Genomic DNA, 22,264 nt, shown 5'->3' on the forward strand with positions numbered 1-22,264 from the left:
CCCTATACAGGAAAGATGCACAAGGGCTCAGATCATCCAGGAGTGAACTGGCAAAGATCTCAACCAGCTTTACATGTGGTCGGGGGATATGCTTTTCATTTTTATCCCATTTTCAGTTGTGCATTCAGTTGGGTGCTTTGGTGGGGTAGGTTGGTACTCAGCCTGCATCACAGGCTTCCCTAATTCTTCAGACATTAGCAAATATCTGTCCAAAGTTCAAGTTTTTGTAAATTCAGGAGGCTCTTCAGCTCCTATGGAAATAATCATATTCCAATGGACCCCTAAGGGACAGGATTTGCCTTACCTAACAATCTGAAAGCATCTGGGCCCCAGTTCAAGTCCAGCCAGTACGCCTGGTCACATTTTGATTAGTGAAACATTAGAAACAACAAATATCAAAAATAAATAGAATTATTAAATAAAATGTGTGGTCATATATAAAATACTGAATGCGCTTTAATTTTTTTCAGAAAATATTTAATGACAGAAAAATGCTTCTGGCAAAATTTTAAGCACAAAAGCCAGATACAAAACTATATATACAGTATGATCTAAGTTGTGTTTCAAAATCCATGTGTACCTGTGTATATATGTGCAAAAGTAAAGATAAAGAAAATGGAAAAAACAAATATACAGATAGAGCAATGCCATCTGGGTAAGTGGGTTTATTGGTGATCTTAATTTTTAAAAAATATTTTACAAAACTCGTGCAGCCACTCTGGAGAACAGTTTGGAGGTTCCTCAAAAAGTGAAAAATAGAGCTATCCCGCAATCCAGCAATTGCACTATTAGGTACTTACCCAAAGGCTACAAAAATATAGATTCTAAGGGGTACATGCACCCTGATGTTTATAGCAGCATTATCAACAATAGCCAAACTATGGAGAGAGCCCAAATCGACTGATGAATGGATAAAGAAGAGGTGGTGCGCATGCATATACATATATATATATATATATATATATATATACACACACACACACACACACACACACATACATACACAATGGAATATTGCTCAGCCATCAAAAAATTGAAATCTTGCTATTTGCAATGACATGGATGCAGCTAGAGAGTATAATGCTAAGCGAAATAAGTCAGAGAAAGAAAAATACCATATGATCTCATTCATATGTGAAATTTAAGAAAGGAAACAGATGAACATATGGGAACGGGCAAGGGAAAGGAGAGAGGGAAACAAGCCATAATAGAGTCTTAACGATAGAGAACAAATGGAGGGTTGATGGAGGGAGGTGGGGGGGGGATGGGCTAGATGGGTAACGGGTATTAAGGAGGGCATTTGTTGTAATGAGCACTGGGTGTTTTATGTAAGCGATGAATCCCTGAATCCTCCAGAAACCAATATTGCATTGTATGCTAACTAAAATTTAAATTTAAAAAATATTTTACAAATATTCACAGTGCATATTTTAATAATTATAAATAACATGATTTTTAAAAGGCCATTTCAAATCAAAACTAGCCATAATCAATAATCATGACATAGCGTCATGACTCGAAGCAAATATTTTTGTGGAGAATAAGCTCTATTTTGTTTTTTTTAAAGCAAAACATAAGTTGGATACTGAAGTGTTGAGAGAACTTCTAAGTATATACTTCCTAAAATTTCAATTCAAAAATAATCTTTCTGCGAAGTAATCCTTTTTCAAGGATAAAAGCAGACTAATTCTCCATGAGGAAACAATAAAAGCAAATATCCTAAATGTAAAACAATAGCTGGAAAAAGAAAAGAGGAGGGTGCTCCCTATTGAGTTGTCAGGATCTTGGCAGTGCTGTTTTAAAACCAAAAAAAAAAAGCCAAAAATTTTTCTGTGAAGTACAGTCAAGTTTGTAGGAATGTTCTGTGGTGCTTGAAAGCCAATGTTCTGTAAAAATGACTTAATTGATCTTTAACTTTTAGTAAAAATCTGAAATCCACTTTTGATGTTTGGGCCATGGGATTTACATAATTAATAAAAACTACCTTAATCTCCCTCCTCTTTTTATTTGGATACAGATGCTAAATATTGGCAAAATGTATATGAACAGGGAACTCATAGCCAGGCCAACTCAAGAGTGTTAATAAACAAATACAAGAGTTGTTCTTGGGCTGCATTACCGTTTCTTGTGGAGATAGTGAGTAATTCTGAATGACGGCTCTGCAAGAAAATTCTTCTCTTCTTTGGCAGAGAGAACATTTTTGTAAACAAAAGCAGTGAACAAGATTTGTTCAAAATGGTGAGCTAACAAGGATTTGATCTGGACCTAACTTGCTGAGAACCACCTATGTTCTCATTTAGATCTGGCGATCATTATGGACTGCCCTGCCACGGCACAAAACAGCTTGAACACCGCACAGAATAGGAATCCCATTATTTTCAGGTAGAACCATGTCATAGCTTCAGTTCATCCATACCTGAATTTTATGGTAATATTTGTTATTATTCATTAGCAATTGTTCATTCATTTTGGTCTTGGGAACAGTAAACAGAAGATTTGTTGGCGAAAAAAATTTTTTTTCCTTTTAATTTAATTTTTTTTATTTTATTATTTTATGTTAATCACCATACATTACATCATTAGTTTTTGATGTAGTGATCCATGATTCATTGTTTGGATATAACACCCAGTGCTCCATGCAGAACGTGCCCTCCTCAATACCCATCACCAGGCTAACCCATCCCCCCACCCCCCCTCCTCTCTAGAACCCTGTTTGTTTCTCAGAGTCCATAGTGTCTCATGGTTCGTCTCCCCCTCCAATTTCCGCCCCCCCTTCATTTTTGTAGGGGAAAAATTTTGAATAGAGATAGTTCTATGTTGTTTTTTTTTTTGAAAATTGAGAAAAACTGATCTTAATCTATTTTAACTGACAATATCCTGGTCCGGCTTTGAAAGCATTGTTTAAACTCTAGAATTTTTAAATTAAAGAACACAAGAGAGGAGGGAGGGGTACGGGTGTCTCAACAATGACTCCCCATGACCTTATATTTAGTGACCCATCTTTGTATGTCCACGATCGTGAAAAACCAAAGCAGGACAATAGATTCACAGCAGACTAAAAATAGAGCTTCCTTTACTAGAAAGCCTAAAAATATTACAAAATTTGGGGCACCTGGGTGGCTTAGTCAGTTAAGCACCCAACTCTTGGTTTCGGCTCAGGTTGTGATCTCAGGATCGTGAGATAGAACTCCACGTGGGGCTCCTTGCTCTGCGGAGGGTCTGCTTGAGATTCTTGCTCTCCCTCTCCCTCTGCGTGTGCATGGGAGCACTCTCTCCCTCTCTCTCAAATAAATAAATAAATCTTTCTAAAATATTACAAAATTCCCAATAGTGGTATAAATTGATATTATTTGTCTCTTTGCAGGATACATAATGCCTACCCTAAACACCAAAAAATAGGGCAAATACATAGAGACAAAAAAGACTTTTCTAAAGTAATTTTATATCTCAATACGTTCAGGTTACTTGAGGTGGCATTGACATGAAACAAAGCATTTTGTTTTAACGTTAGGAGGAGAAGCCGACGAGAAAACAAATTGCCTAGGATCCAGCAGGAGAATGCAACAGTGTTCACTAACTGTATTAAAATATTTATTGCGTGAAAACTGGACACCTGAAGCCTTTGTGCTTTGGAAGAGGAAGCTGCTGCAAGTCCCATCTCTGGTGGTGGCTCTGGAACTTCCCTGAACCTTCGGATCTCAGGAGTGTTGTCGATGTTAATTCCCAATCCTTAATTTTAAAGATTTTCCTGTTGCCATCACTAGTACACTTCAACTATCAGTCGTGGACTTCAACAATCTGTTTCTAGCATTTTGTACATTTTAAATTTTCCCTCATAATTTAATACATAATCTGACAGACTTAGTTCAAAAATTCTGGCTCATAACTAAAGCTCATTGCCCGATCATGGCTAATTATTTATATCTGCTACAATTGTCATGCCACTAGTATAACTTTCCTATTACTAATTATTTATAATAATGGCAAAATGTAATAAAACAGTCAATTCAAGTAGTTTTATGGAAAAAAATAAAAAAGAAAGCAGCTTAGTTTAAAGTCGTCTTATGTGGCCAGTACATCATCGTGAGACACCTCTGAATGAGTGTTCATTGGCTGATAAGTAGAAGTTCAGAGTCTGCAAATTGGGGTCATCATTATGGACTAGATGTGCAGAGTGTTTTAAAGTCATGTAGGTTATTTGTAAGTCAAGGTATTATCTTTACTCCTTCACCTCATCCTTCAAGCAACACCTTTTCTGAAAAAAAAAATTTAATATGAAACAACTAGAATACTATGGAGAGTGAAAAATCTGTTGATATAAATTTATCTCTATAAGTAGAAGCTATAAAAATACATACACACACACACACACAAACACACACACATGTCCACACAGCGTTCATTGCACCAAGAAGAGTCATTTCCTACAAACCGGATTGTAGTTAAGTGTGCAAGGTACCGCTGAGATGAATACTTTCCTCAAGTTGTCTCTCCCATGACATAATGAGAGACACTATCCAGGAAAATCACTTTATTTTCATCTTTTTCAGCTTAAAAAAAAAAACAAAGAACTTTCATTTATCACTGGAAACTCTAAACCCAAAGCTCACAGTGAGTGCTTTGTGTTAATTATTTTTGCTTAATTTAGTTCTGCTTTATTTCACTGTGTTGAGAGGCATTCTGCATTTCTCATTAATGGTATTTTGGGTGAGACAATTAATTCGGAGTGCAAAACTGATCCACAAATTGCAGGATATTTATTGTCCTTGATCTTTGGACACTAAATGCCAGTGGAATCTCCCTTGTGACAAGCAAAAATAGTCCCTCCCTCAAAGCATCCACAAGTGCCCCCTGGTTCCAAAGGCCCACCCAGGTTAAGAACCACAGTAGAGAATTCACCCTTACTTTCACAGATGTCAGCTAAAGTTGAAGGGGAAAAGCATGGAATTGGTGATAGATGAAGTAAACAGTAATAAGATTAACAACTACTATTTATTGAGCCCCTTCTATATGCCAGAGCTCATAACAGACAGGTAAGGAGAGGAAGGAACAAAACTTAAACATTAAACAACTAATCTAAGTCACAAAGGTGCCAAGGTGGCACCAGAATTTGAATTCAGTATTATCTTACCCCGTATCTTAAGCTCTTGTTCATCAAACTAGCTAACTTACTCTTTTAAGTTCATTAGACTAAGTCAATTGACCTTCAGACAGCTCTATCAGTTTGACCAAAAACCAGATTTTGTGCAAAGTTAATACATTCATGTATATGTCTACACAGTATAGCTTGAGCGGAGCTGGTTTTGCTTAGCCTGAGCCACAGATCGGTCTTTAATAATTAGGTAGAGTTCATACAGTTTGTAGATAGATACAGATGAGAGTACCTCTAAGAATTCTTACAAAATCCTCAAAATCTGAATGGAGACTAGTTGAATTCACAGTCTATAAAGTAACAAGAGTATAACCAAGAAGCCTCTGGGTCTTGCTATCCTGTGGATTTGTCTTCCACTGGCTCATTGTCTTCACTTGCTCAGACAGAAATTCCTGTCTCCTGAAATGTTCCCCTCAGGCATGGGAAGGCATTCCTAGAGGCTTGCTCAGATATGCCCAGGAACACCTGTTCTCCGAAAGCTGGTCTCCGGCCTCTGTCACAAAAACCCCAGCTGGGGGTACCTCATCCGTTGCTACTGCAGTCTTCAGTGAGGGTGTTAACATCCATGCCGAGAGGGTTGTTTCCTGGTACCTCCAGGCTGACTATTTCGGCAGTTCAGAGCCATACTGGATTTCCCACAGAGGTGGAGGATGCCTCTCTTCCCAATTCTGGGCCACATTTTTCTGAGTTGCAGAGTTGCTCTGCTTGAGCCCAGAGTCCACAGATTTTCTCATGAGGCCGCTTTAGTTTGGGGCTCACGCATCTTTACATTGGTGCTCAAACGCAACAGGGAGCAAACACTATCATGGCAGTTATGCTTCTAAATGCCCTTGTCTCTAAAGAAGATAAAAGTGAAACTCCTAATTTTGGCAGTTAATTGTATGTGTCAACTTAACTGGGCTAAGGTGCCCAGTTGTTGGGTCAAAAACCAATCTAGATGTTGCTGTGAAGCTATTTTTTAGATGTTTTTAACATTTTTTAGATGTTTTTAACATTTACATCAGTAGATTCTGATTAAAGCAGATTATTCTCCATACTGTGGGTAGGCCCCATCCAATAAGTTGAAGGTCTTAGGAGAAAAGACTGGGATCCCTGAAGAGGAAGGAATCCTGCCTCCAGATTGCCTTTGGGATCAAGAATGCAACATCAACTCCTGCTGGAATTTACAGCCTGCTGGCCTGCTCTGCAAATTTTGGACTTGCCAGCCCTGACAATCACATGAGCCAATTCCCTAAAATAAACCTATCTAGATCTAGCCCTAAATATAAAGAGTAGATAGGTATAGATATAGATTTATAGACATAGGATATATAGAATACATATAGGATAATAGGATTATACAATTTTATATATACTTACATATATTTTTATTTTATATATGATTATATATTTATAAATATATATTTATATAATTTCCTATAATCTCTCATATATATATATATATATATATATATATATACTTAATATATATCTCCTATTGGTTCTGTTTCTCAGGAGAACTTATCCCATCCTCTTTCAGACAATCCAAAAGTACTCAGTTAGAGCAACTCAAATAAACAGATGCTCAGAGACATCACCTGCTTGCAAGGTCAGCAACCAGACATTGATCGATTATCATTTTGAGGTCATCTGGAACACCACTTTATATTGTCGATAATGATTTATAGAAGATAGAAGGTGGGTTAGGATATCAGTCTCAGTTTCTCTCACTTAAGGCTCGAGCAAGTGTTGCTAAGGGAATACCCACCGTGCTGGTCTCATCTCATGTTATTTCCCCAGATAGTTGGTACCAGGACGTCTGCTTCTTCAACAACATTCCCACCACCACCATTTCTACTTCTACCACTACTACTACAAGTAGCTAACATTCAGTGGCCATTTGCTCTTTAACCCAGATGTCAGCTGGGTTATACTCACTCTCTGAGATAAAATTGGCTTGAATCCAGTCCATACCTCATGAAAATCCAAATTTATGCAGATTTTTAGATGAGAAGGAAAGTCAACATAGGCTGTGGGGTCCTGTTGCCTCTCTTCCATGGTCTGTCCTCTTAGACTTACAACTCAGTTTTTTTCTCTATTTCTACCTAAAAACAACCAAACCAAATATTTGAGAATATATATATATATATATATATACACAATACTGATCATTTTTAAAGATTTTTAGGGTTGCTTAATGTCACATCACTCAATAGTACTATCAATCTGAAAGTGCATGTTAGTGTAGCAGATAATATTTGAAATATTAATTGAAGTTCTCTCTCCTTACATTTTCTTTTATCATTATCTTTCCTCTCACTACTCAAGTGAACTATAACATCTTTCATTTACACTTAAGATGTCAAGTATAAACTAGAACCAAAAAGCCTTTGAGTAGCAGAAGGTTGAGCTGAGAGCCAAAAACCTGAAAAAAAAAAAAAAACTTTTCTGAATTCCAAAAATTTAGCTTTAATTATCAAGAGTCAAAGCCAGAAGGAAGAAGACATCAAGTTTATCCTCAAACAATAAACAGGGAGAAGAAAGATGAAGAGCCCATTTCCAGCCACACAAGAAGAGGATAAAAGACTTTTCTTGGCTGGGGAAAGGACTTCAAAGAGGAGAGAAAGAAGAGAAGGAGTCTGTGTCTCTGGTTCCTGGCCTTACTCCTGACCTAGGCTGAGTCCAGGTAGGGAAGGCAACTGGAAATCCAAAGCAGGAAAGGACCCAGGCCTTCCTTCTCAGAGTCTAGCCTGGGAAGGTTGTGAGTCTCTGCATCCATCCTGGCACCAGGACAATCTGAGAGATATGCCCAGACATCTGGTCCAAGGGCAACCTCATGCATCCTCAGGGTGATATGGGAAGAGCAGCAGAAAGTTACTGTGGCCCTGACAGGGGGATGGGGATGGCACCCATGTCAATGGACATGGAGGGAACTGGGATCTATGCCCTAGTGAGCAGGACCCAGAGTGACCTGCAATGAACAGATAATCAGGAGGGTTATCGAGAGGACAGTGTTTCTTTCGGGACATGAGGCAGGACAATGCATCCAGAGGATGGTGGGATAAGTTGCAGCTCAGCAGCTGCCTGAGAAGGACACAGGATGATTGAGTACCAAGCACCCTCTTCCCCTGACCTGGATGATAATTAAATTCCCCTCTTTCTGGGACTTATGTCACCTCCTGGGCAGAAAGGAGAGGGATGAGGGAGAATGAGAATGATTGAGAAGATAGCCATAATCCACAGTTTCAAACCCTGAGAATCTGAGCTAACCTCAAATCAAGATTACCTTTGTCGCTACTCATTAAAAAGGGGGACTCAAAATTTAGTTTAATTATACAGAAATGAAGAAAGTTCCAATTTTGCATAACTGTTCAATAGATGGGGAAGGTATATATATTTTTTCTTTTTCTTAAAGATTTTATTTATTTATTTGAGAGAGAGAGAGAAATAGCACGAGCAGGAGAAGAGGGAGAAGCAGTCTCCCAGCCAAGCAGGGAGCCTGATGCGGGGCTCGGGGCTCAATCCCAGGATCCTGGGATCATGACCTGAGCCAATGGCAGATGGTTAACCGACTGAGCCACCCAGGCGCCCCTATAAATTTTTCATTTAAAACATGTCATTCCTGCTGTTGAACTGCTGTTGCACTCAACATGGGAGGTTTCTCACTGGCCCTTCACCCAGTCCTCCTCTCTGGTTTTCTCCACTAGCACGCACTTCTCTGTGCCTGTTCCACCAAGATTGCCTTGCCAACTTCAAACTCTGTTTCTATAACCTGCAAAGCAAGTCAGCACTCCCCAGCTCTGACTCTTACCACGCACCAACCAGTTAAGTCTTCAGCAGCTTGAAGCACCTTTCCATTGAACCAAATCTGACCTTGGAAGTCACTTTGGGTTAGGTATGGCATCTTTCTCCTTTTACAACTATGTACCAGCTGCGTTTTGTACTTCACTTTACAATAATGCATATAAGAAAACTGATTGAGGATGAGAAAGAAAATGAAAAGAGACATAGATCAGAGACTGTGCAGGCAGTTCTCAGATGCCAGTCTCTCTAACCCCAAATCATATACTAATAGATACTGTCTTGCAAAAATTCCTAGTCTTTGCTTGTGTGCTTGCCTGATGTCCTTGAAAGTTATGTCTTGATCGTTCCTTTTCTTTTGAGGGCTTGGATTCCTTCCAGTCTACTTCTCCTGATTTATTGGTTAATAAAATGGCTGATGGCTGATTGGCTCTGTCTCTCCAACTCAAGACCTCATTATCTGCCTTCTCACTTTGGCACGTTGCTTGGTAGTACAATCAGCCTCACTGCCTTCTGAGGCCTGAGGGAATCTTTTAAACCCCCTTTGATGAGAACAGTCATTTCCTGCCCTGAGTTTCAACTGACATTTGATCGTGAGCATTTCCTGTATATCTCTCGGGAAGCAGGAGCTAATGGGTGGTATTATTGCTCAATCCTTTTATGTCCCCTCTGTGGACTACCAGGGTCACTCAGAGCACTGTTCCTGCCACCTCCTTTGGGGAAAATGACCCCAAAGGGGAGCTGATTTACACTAGTTCCCAACCAATGTTCTCACAAAATGGAGTGGGAGAAAGAGAGCTGTGTAAAAGGTGGAACCACACAAAATACTTTGTGCTAGACTGAAAACTTCTGTGGTTGGAAATGCCTAACAGCTCATGACACTTCAGTAGACACTTCAGACATTTTCTCATTTCTAAAGAAGACTGAAGAAAAGAACACATTCTATTTAACCTTGGAAAACTGATTATCATTACAAATTTTATCTGCTTTAAGGTTATTTCACTCTTAAAAATTAACCGTTTCTGAGATTTATTGAAAGCAGTCATAGCTAGAAAAACAACTAATCTTTCATGAGTGAGTAAACTGTGCTACAATCATTAATCCAATATGATATATTTCTCTGTTTTAAAAGCCCTATTTATCCCAGGTAGGCAGGTTGGTTTAACAATCCAAAATCAATGGAACTCACCATATTAATAGACTAAAAAGCTCTACCATATTATCATCTCAACAGATGAAGAAAAATCATTTGGCAAAATCTAACATCCATTCCTGATTAAAAGAACAAGAATAGAAGGGAACTTCCTCCACGTGATGAAGATCATTTACAAAAAAAAAAAAAAAAACTACAGCTAACATCAGACTCAATGATGAAAGACTGAAAGCTATCTCCTTAAGATCAGAAGAAATCAAGGATGTCCGCTCTCACCACTGTTACTCAACACTGTACTAGATTTTCTAGCTAGTGCAATAAGGCAAGGACAAGAATTTAAAGATTGAAAAAGAAGAACTAAATCTGTCTTTATTTGCAACCAACATGATTTTATACACAGAAAATCCCATGGAATCTACAAAAAAGCTATTAGGCTAACAAACTTATCAAGGATATAGGATGCAGGGTGCCTGGCTTGCTCACTTGGAAGAGAATCTGACTCTTGATCTTGGGTCCGTGAGTTCAAGCCCCACATTGGGTGCAGATATTATTTAAATAATTTTTTTAAAAAGGATATAGGATGCAAGATCAATAGAAAAAGTAATTACATTTCTATATGCCAGCAACTAATAATTGGAAATTAAAAATAATACCATTTACAATAAAATTTTAAAATGTGAAATAAGCATAAATCTAACAAAAAAAAAAAAAGTGTAACCCCTGTACACTGCAAAGTACAAACATTGCTGAGAGAAATTAAAGAAGACCTCATTAAAAGTTTAGGAGGACTTCATGTTTTGAAGGACTCAGTATATTATTACTATGCTGCTTCCCAAATTTATTTATAGATTTGGTGCGATCCCAGTCAAAATTCCAGCAGGTTGTTTTTGTATAATTGACAAACAGATTTTATAATTCATAGCAAAAGACCTAGAATTGCCAAAACAATTTTGAAAACTAAGAACCAGTTTGGAGGACTTAAAATATCTAACTTGCCAATCATGAAACTGTAGTCATCAAGACAATGTGATATTGGCTTAAGAATAGACAAATAAACAAAATATGGAGTCCAGAAATAAACCCACACATACACGGTCCATTGACTTTGAACAAATGTACAAAAGTAATTCAGTGGAGAAAGAATAGTCTTTTCAACAAATGGTGCTAGGAAAATTGGATATCCATGTGCAAAGAAAAAAAACAAACAAACAAAATAAAACTGTGATCCTTACTTCACACCACTCAATTCAAAATGGATCATAGATCTACATACAAAACCTAAAACTATAAAGCTTCTAAAAGAAAGTGTAGGAGAAAACCTTTGTGACCTTGGGCTAAGCAAAGTTTTCTTATATAAAACACCAAAAACACAATCCATTAAAAAACATCATTGGGGGTACCTGGGTGGCTCAGTCAGTTAGGCATCTGCCTTTGGCTTGGGTCATGATCCCGGGATCCTGGGATCAAGCCCCGTGTCAGGCTTCCTGCTCAGCAGTGAGTCTGTTTCTCCCTCTCCTTCTGCCCCCTGCCTGCTTGTGCGTGCTCTCTCTCTGTCAAATAATTAAATAATATCTTTAAAAAACAAATCACAAACTGGGCTTTCTCAAAATCAAGAAACTTCTGCTTTTTAAAGGTCTTCTTTTTTTTTTTTTTTTTTTATTTATTTATTTGGGAGAGAGAGTGAGAGAGAGAGAGAGCACAAGAGGGGGGAGTGGGAGAGGGAGAAGCAGACTCCCTGCCGAGCAGGGAGCCCGATGCGGGACTCGATCCCGGGACTCCAGGATCATGACCTGAGCCGAAGGCAGTCGCTTAACCAACTGAGCCACCCAGGCGCCCTTTTAAAGGTCTTCTTAAGAGAATAAAAAAGCAAGCCACTGACTGAAAGAAAATATTTACCAGTCACATACCTGACTTGTATCCAGGACTTGTATGTAAAATACTCTCAAAACTCAGTAATATGAAAATAAACCATGCAATTAAAAAAAAAACAGGCAAACAAGACACAGAAGCAACTTAAGTGTCCATCAACAGGTGAATATATGTAATCTAATATATAATATTTATGCATACATATACATATGCAATAGGATATTATTCAGCCACAAAAAGGAAGGAAATCCTGCCATTTGTGACAACATGGATAGACCTGGAGGGCAATATGCTAAGTGAAATAAGTCAGAGAAAGACAAATACTGCATGATCTCACTTTTATGTGGAATCTACAAGTCTGGAACTCATTGAAACAGAGAGTAGGATGGTGATTGCCAGGGGCTGAGAGGTGGGAGAAATGGGGAGATATTGGTCAAAGAGTATGAGCTTTCAGTTCTAAATTCAGGGGATCTAAGTGAACAATACTGTATTGTACAAACAAAAGTTGCTGTGAGGGGTACATGGGAGGCTCAGTCAGTTAAGCATCTGCCTTCAGCTCAGGTCATGATCCCAGGGCCTGCAATGGAACCCCGTATCGGGCTTCCTGCTCGGCAGAGAGTCAGCTTCTCCCTTTCTCTCTCCCTCTGCCTCTCCCTTGCTTGTGCTCTCTCTGTCTCTCTCAAATAAATAAATACAATCTTTAAAAATAAAAAAAAAATTTAAAAGTTGCTGTGAGAGTAGCGTTTTAATGTTCTCACCATAACAACACAACAAAATGGTAATTGTGTGAAGTAAAGAATGTGTTAACTAACCTTATTGTGGTAAACATTTCATAGTATACACAAGTATCAAGTCATCACATTGCACACACCTTAAACTTATACAATGTTATATGTCAATTGCATTTTAATAAAGCTGGAAAAAATTAAAAAATTAAAAATGGACAAAAATTTAAACAATTTCACCACAGAAGGTATGGAAGGCAAATAAGCATGCTCAACATGATAGTCAACAGAGAAATGCAAGTTAAAGTATAATTAGATGCCACCTCATACCTATAAGAATGGCTAAAATTATAAAGATTAATTCTACCACCTGTTGGCAAAGTTGTTGAACAAGTGGAACTCTCATGCACAGCTGGAGGTGATGAAAAATGATAGAAACACCTTGGAAAATAGTTCGGCAATTTCTCCAATAGTAAAACATATATGTACCCTTTGATTCAGCCATTCCACTCCTGGGTATTTAACTGAAAGAAACAAAAGCATATGTTCACACAAAGACTTGTACATGAATGCTCATAGCATACTTCTTTGTAATATTCCCAAATTGGAAACAACCCAAATGTTCATTACCAGGTAAATAAGTTGTGGCATATCCATATAATGAGTAAGCCTCAGCAACTGAAAACAAGAGAGAGCTATTAACTCACATAGCATAGACAAACGTCAAAATACGTAGGCTGAATAAAAGAAGCCAGACTTCCCCCCACAACAGACATACTGTATAATTATATTTATATAAAATTCTAGGGAATACAAAATAATTTATAATGACAGAAAGCAGATCAGTGGTTGTCTGGGGTTTGGGAGGAGAGGAGGTTATTTGGAAGGTGTGGAGAGAGGAGAGTAAGGATTGCAAAGGGCGCAAGGAAACTTGGTGGTAAGTCATTATCTTGATTGTGGTGGTTTCATAGATGCCAAAACCTATCAAATTGGATATTTGAAACATAGTTAGTAGTGCATGTCAGCTACACCTCAGTAAAGCTGTTATACAAAAACCTGTTTAATGATTATAATTTATTCAGTTAAGGAAATCTGAATTATTTCCGTATCCTATAATTTGAAATAAAAAATCAAGTTATTTTTGGAAGCGCTCTAAGCAGTCACTTCCTAAGAACATTTACACATTTGAATGCCGTGGCTGAAAAAGTGAAACTGTACAGTAAGATCTGTAAAAGGCTCATTGTGTGATCAAATGATCTGATGTCATTCAGTGTCACCTGAATGTAGAGCGTCACCTATGTAGAGTGCTGTTGGTGAAGTGTGCAAAGGCCTTGTCTCTAGGGACTCAGACTGTATGAGCCGGAGTGATTGGAATCCTAAGGAAAAGCTGATAGAAAAGAACATGGGCTTGGTAGCTTAGATGATCAGGATGGGGAAAGTATAAGCTCAAGGCTGTCATAGAAAATGTGCCGCAGCAGTATTTGCCCCGAGTGTTCTTGGGGTTGGCTGCCGTCCTCACCTGCCCCCCTCCCTGCCTATGCACAGAGCAAGGGGCTCTCTCTAACAAAGTGTATGTTTGCTCGGCTCTTCTTTCTAACTTGTGGGAAGGCAACCACAGAGCTCTGTACTGGGGACTGAAAAGGCCATAACGCAGAGATCCCTGTTGTTCTCTGTTTCCTGAGTAGCCAAGAAGAACAAAGGGGACCAAGGTAATCCAGGTGTATGCTCTGGGCCTGATTTTTGCGCACCTGCCAATTTCAGTAAGAGAGTCAATAGTATTGTATTATAAACTTCAAAGCTGCTAAGAGACTAGATCTTAATTGTGCTCGCCACAAAAAAAAGAAATGATAATTATGTAACCTGACCGAGGTGTTAGCTAAGGCTAGGGTGGTAATCATATTGCAATATATAAATATGTATCAATCAGCATACTGCATACCTTAAATTTACACAAGGTTATATGCCACTTATACCTCAATTAAAAAAAAAAAGATTCAGTGTGATAGTTGTTCTGGCCCTGGTGGCAGTTTCAAATATAATCTGTGGTGACCAAGAGCAAATTACTTTGGTTCCAACAAAGCATGCACATAGGGGCTGCATACAATGAGAGGTGCTTGGCCAGTGATCACGATGACATGGAGGGGAAACCTTCTACTCAGGTCAGGGCTGAGTTATCAATAGCTACTAAAGAGCATCCAGCCAAACTCATAAAACTGGATATTACATAGAAGGTAAAGAATCGTGAAACTTTCCCTGTAGCCTTCTCACAATGGCCTTTTGTCTGTGTAACTAAGTTGTCTTATGGGAGATGTTCTTAGGAATCTGATCTGCGGTACAATTCTAGACATAGGTATAATAGCTGAAACCATCGCTGCACACTAGAGTGACCTGCCATTCTGAAAATCGTTTCCAACAGTATTGTCCCACATGTTAGCCGCTAGACAGTCACGGTGAGCACGGAACACCTGAAACGGAGCTAATGGGACTGTTACTGAATTTTTAGTTGTATTTAGTTTTAACTAATTTTAATCTGTATCTAAAACAGTGACGGGATGCCTGGGTGGCTCAGTCGGTTAAGCGTCTGCCTTCGGCTCAGGTCATGATCCCTCCTGAGATTGAGTCTCACATCGGGCTCCTTGCTCAGTGGGGAGTCTGCTTCTCCCTCTGCCTGCCGTGCTCTCTCTCTCTCTCTCTGGCAAATAAATAAAATCTGTAAAAAAAAATAAAAATAAATAAATAAAACAGTGATATGTAGCTATTGGGCCCGGTACAGAATAGTTCTCTCCTGGCCTGAAACAGTTTGTATTTTAGTTAACGGTATATAATATCGCCCTAAGTGAAATTGAAGAAACTAATTAAATTGCTATAAAGGAAAAGCACCAGCACTTTTGTCCTTTGCATTCGAGAGCATCTCAAAACAGGCACAATTTTTTTCTTATTCTTGTTGTGGGTTTTTTGTTGTTGTTGTTGTTGTTGAATACTAAGAGAAACATTTAGAAAAGACAACATAGATATTTTTCTTTTTTAAGAGAAACCCATTAATTTCTTTTTTTTATTTTTTAATTTTTTTAATTTTTTTATTTATTTGACAGAGGAAGACACAGCGAGAGAGGGAACACAAGCAGGGGAAGTGGGGGAGGGAGAAGCAGGCTTCCCGCGGAGCAGGGAGCCCGATGTGGGGCTCGATCCCAGGACCCTGGGATCATGACCTGAGCCGAAGGCAGACGCTTAACCGACTGAGCCACCCAGGCGCCCCGAGAAACCCATTAATTTCTTTAAGTCAAAGATTATTTTCTATCAACTTCTATGTAGGGAACAGGAAAGTTACAGCAGATACACGTGACGGTGCCCGTCAGCTTTCATTCACATTTGCCCTGGTAACCGTTGTACGGTTATTTGTTTTTCTAAGTACCTATCAACACTACCCAAACCCTTTCATCCCTGCCCCATCACACCAATGGAGAGGGAGTTTGGTTTAAGAACTTTCTCATCATCCAATCAGAACCAACAAAGTGAAATGAGATTTTTGTGGGGACCATAGGGGGAAAGATGTCTCTTGTCGCCAGGACTGCTGGGAAGTGAGCACGATGTGAACCGGGAGGTTCTGTGTGGAGCCTGGGGGAGTCACCAACAAAAAGGAAGGCAGAACCAAGAAAAGGAGAAAAACTGATAATGATAAAAAATGATAATGTGTGAACCCCAACATCCAGTCACAGATGAAGGCTCCCATGGAGATTTCTTTTAGTAACAGTTTTAATGAGGTAGAATTCATATATCATACAATTCACCTATTTAAAGTAACAATTCAGTAGTTTTTAGTAAATTCACAGAGTTGTATAACCCTCACCACAACCAATTTTAGAATATTTTTATCTCCCGCGTGCCCCAGAGTCCTATACCATTAGCTGTTACTCTTTCTCTTCTCTCCCCAGCCCCTGGCAACTGCTAATCTACTTTCTGTCTTTATGAATTTGTCTCTTCTGGGTATTTCAGACAAATAGAATCATGCATACATACATACAGCCTTTTGTGACTGTTTTTTTTTTTCACTTAACATAATGTTTACAAGGTTCATCCAGATTGTAGCATGCATCAGTACCTCATTCTTTTTTATTTACAAATAGGAGGTTTTTTAAAAACAGGCTTCTTATTTTGGCATAATTTTAGATTTACAGAAAAGTTGCATAGATAGTAGATTGTAGATGTTACTTACCCTTCTCCCAGTGTCTCCTAATGTTAACATATTATGTAACCATATACATTTTAAGAAATAAACTGTTAGCTAAACTACAGACTCTATTTTGATTTCACTTTTTTAACAAAATGTTAAATTTTTTTTTCTCTCTCTCTTTCAGGAAACCAAATTGCATTTAATTGTCATATCTCCTTAGTTTCTTCTCTGGTTATAATAATTTTTCCTTGTTTATCACAACTTCGACACTTTTGAAGACTTTACTTTTGAAGTTAGATATTTTGTAGACTTTACCTCATTTTGGGCTAGGCCCATGTTTGGGTTTGTTTTTGGTTTTGTTTGTTTGTTTTGTTTTTTCATGATCACACTCAGGTTATAGGTTTTTGGTAAGAATACCACAGAGGTGAGGCACTGTTCTCTTCACATGATATCAGGGGATGGGTGATATCCACATGGTGAGGTTAACCTTGATCACTTAGTTAAGATGTCTAACAAGTTTCTCCTCCATAAAGTTACTATTTTTCCCTTTTCATTCTCTATTTTTTGGTAATAAGTCACTAAATCCAGCCCTCACTCAAAAGTAGGAAAATTAAGCTCTACCTTCTAGAGACAGGAACGGCTACATATATTATTTGGCATTCTTATGTAAGGAAGATTTATCCTTTCTCATTCATTCATTCATTTATTTAATCATTTATACCAGTATGGACTCATCAATACATATTACAACCCAATACTGACATTGTCTGTTCAAATTGTTCCAGCTTTGTCCATAGGGAGGGATCTCTTTTAGGTTTGTTCCTATGTCCTTTGATATGCCCTTTCTCTTCCTCCTCTTTCTTCTTTTCCTCCTTTTCCTCTTCCTCCTCATCCTTCTTCCTTAGCATTTCCTTACTTCCTGGCACTACAAATGCTCCAGCCCTAGGATAAGCCATTTTTCCAAGGAGCCTGTTTTGTTTTATTGAAGAATGATAGTTAGAAGTCAAAATCTGGGCACTGAGTGTGCTTATGCTATTGGGGTGTTACTGCCGCTGAGCCAATATATGTATGTGTATATACACACATATCTAAAATTACTTTTAGTTCTATTTGCATATATATTAAAATAATGGAATTCCTATTATTATCTCTGACTCTAATCCAGAACCACAGGGTTCATTCTAACTTCTCTTCTTGCTTATTTTTAACTTCTTATCTGACAGTGAGAAACCTGGCTCCCACTATCTGTAATTTATTTACTTCTTTATTCAACCCTAGAATGCATGTAAAGTAGTTTCAGAATTTCTAATTTCCACTCTGGTGATAAATAAATTTACCAACTTGAGCATAGTGCTTAGTCTCAGTTCTTTTTGTTTCCAGCCTTTTATTACCAAATAAATAAATTCTTTGTTTGTTTGTTTGTACAGGTTGGAATTGGCTGGTCTGATACTTCAATCTCTTATACCATAATTTATAGGCATTTAAAAACTCTTATTTTTAAAAAAAAAATATAGTAAATGCCCTCTATTTTATAATGAGTTTTTTTGCAGTATATTTTATGCTGATGTTTGAAATCAATTATAAGAAATGTAAGTCCATGATTAAATACTCACTACCTTACTTAAAATATGAGGAAATGAAGAGACAGAGCTCCCCTATGCACAACTTTAAAAAAGCATTCATCTAAAAGGGAACAAAAAATGATGTGGCAATGCTGTCATTTAATTGCCATGATTAGTTGAGTTTCAGAATCCTAATATGTGTAACAGGAAAATATCTAATTGCTGGTTCATGATATGAATTAATATTTGTTGAATGAATTGTGGAGGGTTGATGGGCCAACATGACATCTATAATCATAACCAAAAGTACTTTCACCTACACTTATCTCCTTTATTTTTTATACCAACCCTGTGAAGACAGACATTATAATTATCATCATCATAATTATCTGCAGTTTTCTAAGAACTGAAGCTGAGTAACTTCATTAAGCAACATAGCTAGATTCAAAAGCAGGTGATCTAACTCAAATTCCCATGTTCTGTCCTTTCTACTAGGTTATTGATTAAGTCATCATGTTATTGGGGATATCAACATATTGACATCACATAAATCACCAGACTTTTTCAGACAGAGGTTCACATTTGGTTCGTGTGAGCTATGGGGAGCCCCTGAGCCCTGAGTTCAGAGCAGTAATGCGTATCCCTTTTGTCATCACACCATTAGCCATAAATCTATGATCTACTAGTAATGCTGTTAAAGAGATGCAAAAGAATATAAATTTAGATTTTTTAAGACCTCTAAAATTTTCAATTTCTCCTCCTTTTTCTTCTTCTATTTGCTAAATAAAAATTCTCAAATTACTAACTTATAAAAATAGGAAACTTATCTATAGAAGATGAAGATTTTTACATTTAATTGACTTTCGGTTTACTGTCCACCTTTACAACAAACCTAGGAAAAGACACAGGGTCTAAGTTAGTTCATTTCATGGTAGCTGCCTGGTAAATGTTTGTTGAATTAATCAATTATTCAAATCACCAAATATTTACAGAACTAAACTCTGCAAAGGCACCAAGAAGAAAAGGTCTCTGTCTTCAAGGAGCAATGACCTTGTCGAGGAGACCGGGCACAAACACCTGCTCATACTGAAAGTTAACAGTACAGGAGTTCCAGGATAATAAAAGAACTAAGAACTTGGGACTTATTGTCAGTTAAATCATGGGTAATAAATACTGAAGAATTTCTGAGCAGAAAGCAATTATTCAAGCAGACATGATCAAGTGGACATTTTACAGAGGGATGCTTTGAATTCAGTCGTAAAGGGTGGCTAAAGCTTTGGGTGGATGAAGGTGTGGAGGTCTGCTGTGGAAACAGGGAAATGCAAAGATTTCTGATCTGAGAACTTATTTTCCCACTAAAGTTAGAATGCAAGGGTGTTGGAGTGAAGTTGCTTATGTCAGAGGAATCAGTCAGTGGTCTTTATCGATCTCAAAGAAGCAAAACGTGTCAAGTACTATTTAGGAGTTTGAGATTAAAATAAAAGAAATTAGCTAAGATCCAAGTTTCAAAAAATCAGATAACTACTTTGTTCTGATTTTCTTTAACTACTTGTATAACTAGACTCTAAAGAAATATCATTTGAAAAAGTAGTTGTCTGTTTTTAGAGTTTAAATTTAAAGTTTAGCTACAATCTCTGTGGTTTTGAGTTAACCAACAGACTCCTTCATTCCCCCATGAATGTGACTCACAGTATATATCAGTATGATGTGTTAAAAAAAATCTCAAGTGTTTTTCTTTCATAAGCGACTTTATTTTTTATTTTTCCAACTTCTACATTTTTTAATTAAGAGTATGTGCACGGGGCGCCTGGGTGGCTCAGTCGTTAAGCGTCTGCCTTCGGCTCAGGTCATGATCCCAGGGTCCTGGGATCGAGCCCCGCATTGGGCTCCCTGCTCGGCCGGGAGCCTGCTTCTCCCTCTCCCACTCCGCCTGCTTGTGTTCCCTCTCTAGCTGTCTCTCTCTCTCTCTGTCAAATAAATAAAATAAAATCTTTAAAAAAAAAAAAAGAGTATGTGCTATGTGGGGAATATTTTCTGTCTTCTCTTTATTTTTCCTTCATTCACTAGCAGGATATCAGTTTTACATGTCATTCCACTCATCCCAATAACTTGAGGTTCAGTTTGCTTTCTGAAAAGAATCTCATTACAGGGCAGCTTCACCCAGAAGTTGGACTCTAAGTTTCCTGCATATGTACTTATCTATGAAAGACAACAAATTGGTTCTTAGAGGCAGATTGCCTGGTTTTAAAATACACACTTGCTGTCCAACAAGGAGACCAGGAAAAAAATTTTCCTTTTGCTTGAGGAGTTCTAATTTAAAAAAAAAAAACTGAAAAGAAACATATCTAGTACTGGAGGAAAAATTGTCATTTTCCTTCCAAATAGTGCTAGAGGCACATGTCAAAACATACTAATAATAGAAAAAAAAAGTTCTCTTTGTTTTTTTTTTATTATTTTTACTGTTAATGTAGCTTGTGAGGCAGCTGCAAATCTTCATTTTCATGGAAACAATCCCACACTCTTGTTCACCCCAAAGAGCTCTTTCCTTCCAACTAAGAACAGATTTTTTTTTCCTTTCATAGGATTTTAGAGTTTTGAAACTTAGCTATCACTGAGTCTAATTTTATAAACTGAATGAACAGACAAGGATAAGGCAGGAAAATAATGGGAGAATCTACCCACCTATCCCATCTCCCACCCTGTATTCACCTATAAGCTAACTACACTCCAGCAACATCAAACCCTTTTAAAAGATCTGGTGACTTTAGGATTCCAAACATTGGCATAGGCAGTTCCCTTGCTGGAGGAGGACAAGCTCATCCTCCAAGACTTAATTCAAAGGTTGCCTCAACTATGGAGTCTTTCCCAGTTCTCTGAGTGAAGAGCTCTCTTCTGACCCCTGTCTTCTTTGAGTACCCAGTTGATACCACTCTCGTGGCTCTTGTCATGGTGTATTTCAATAATCTGTTGCATATTCAGACACTCACTGGATCATGAGTGACTCAGTTTCAATTCTCTCCTAGCACAGCACTTGACACATAAATAGATAATTCATAATTGATGATTGAGTGATTGCATGCAGTTCTCCTCATGCCTCTAGTAGATTGGTTACACATTCTCAGATCTGTTTCTTATCTAAATTGAAATCATTACTTGAATAATAACTCTGAGCCCCACACCTTTTGGATAATGCACTAAGTTAGCATGGTTGCTTGTTTTCAAAATTCTTTGATATGTGTTTGAGTAAATTAATAACCACAATCTACCATTCATTAAATTCAAGGAGTAGAGGGTCACTCAGACTTCACCTTGGAAAAAATTAATCACTGGGCTCAGCAAATTTAGAACAAAATAAAATTCGAGTTTGATTATTTTTGCCTTTTTTTAAATGAGACGTGTCTTTGTCCTTTATTTACTAGATATGATTAGGCTTCATAATCAAGTTTTTGTACTTCTTATCCTCATGGTTAGCCCTGGGGAGTTTTCCCCCACTGGTAAGATCTCCTGCACCCAAGTATTTTAGGAACTAGGAAGGATACAGTTTAAGATATATGTATTTCTAAAATATTCCCAAATATAAGATGTCAAAATTTTAAAACAGTTTTGAAAGTCAGCTCTCTCCCGATCTTCCCATCCAGTGGTGAAATGGAAATTATTTACTCTGGGAACTCTGACTGACTTACTGATGAATCATGTGGGGGCTGTGGCTCAGGCCCCAGAGCTGCGCTCCTGGGTAATTTCTCCATTGCCATCATCGGTTTTATATGTTTACTTAAAATGAGCCAAACTGCTGCAAACATTTCAGTCTCTATGCAAAGGCCACTAACCTGTCCGAAAGCGGAGCTCGTTAGG

This window comes from Phoca vitulina, unplaced genomic scaffold (genome assembly GCF_004348235.1).
Source record: "Phoca vitulina isolate PV1807 unplaced genomic scaffold, GSC_HSeal_1.0 scaffold15, whole genome shotgun sequence".
NCBI classification, from domain to species: domain Eukaryota; kingdom Metazoa; phylum Chordata; class Mammalia; order Carnivora; family Phocidae; genus Phoca; species Phoca vitulina.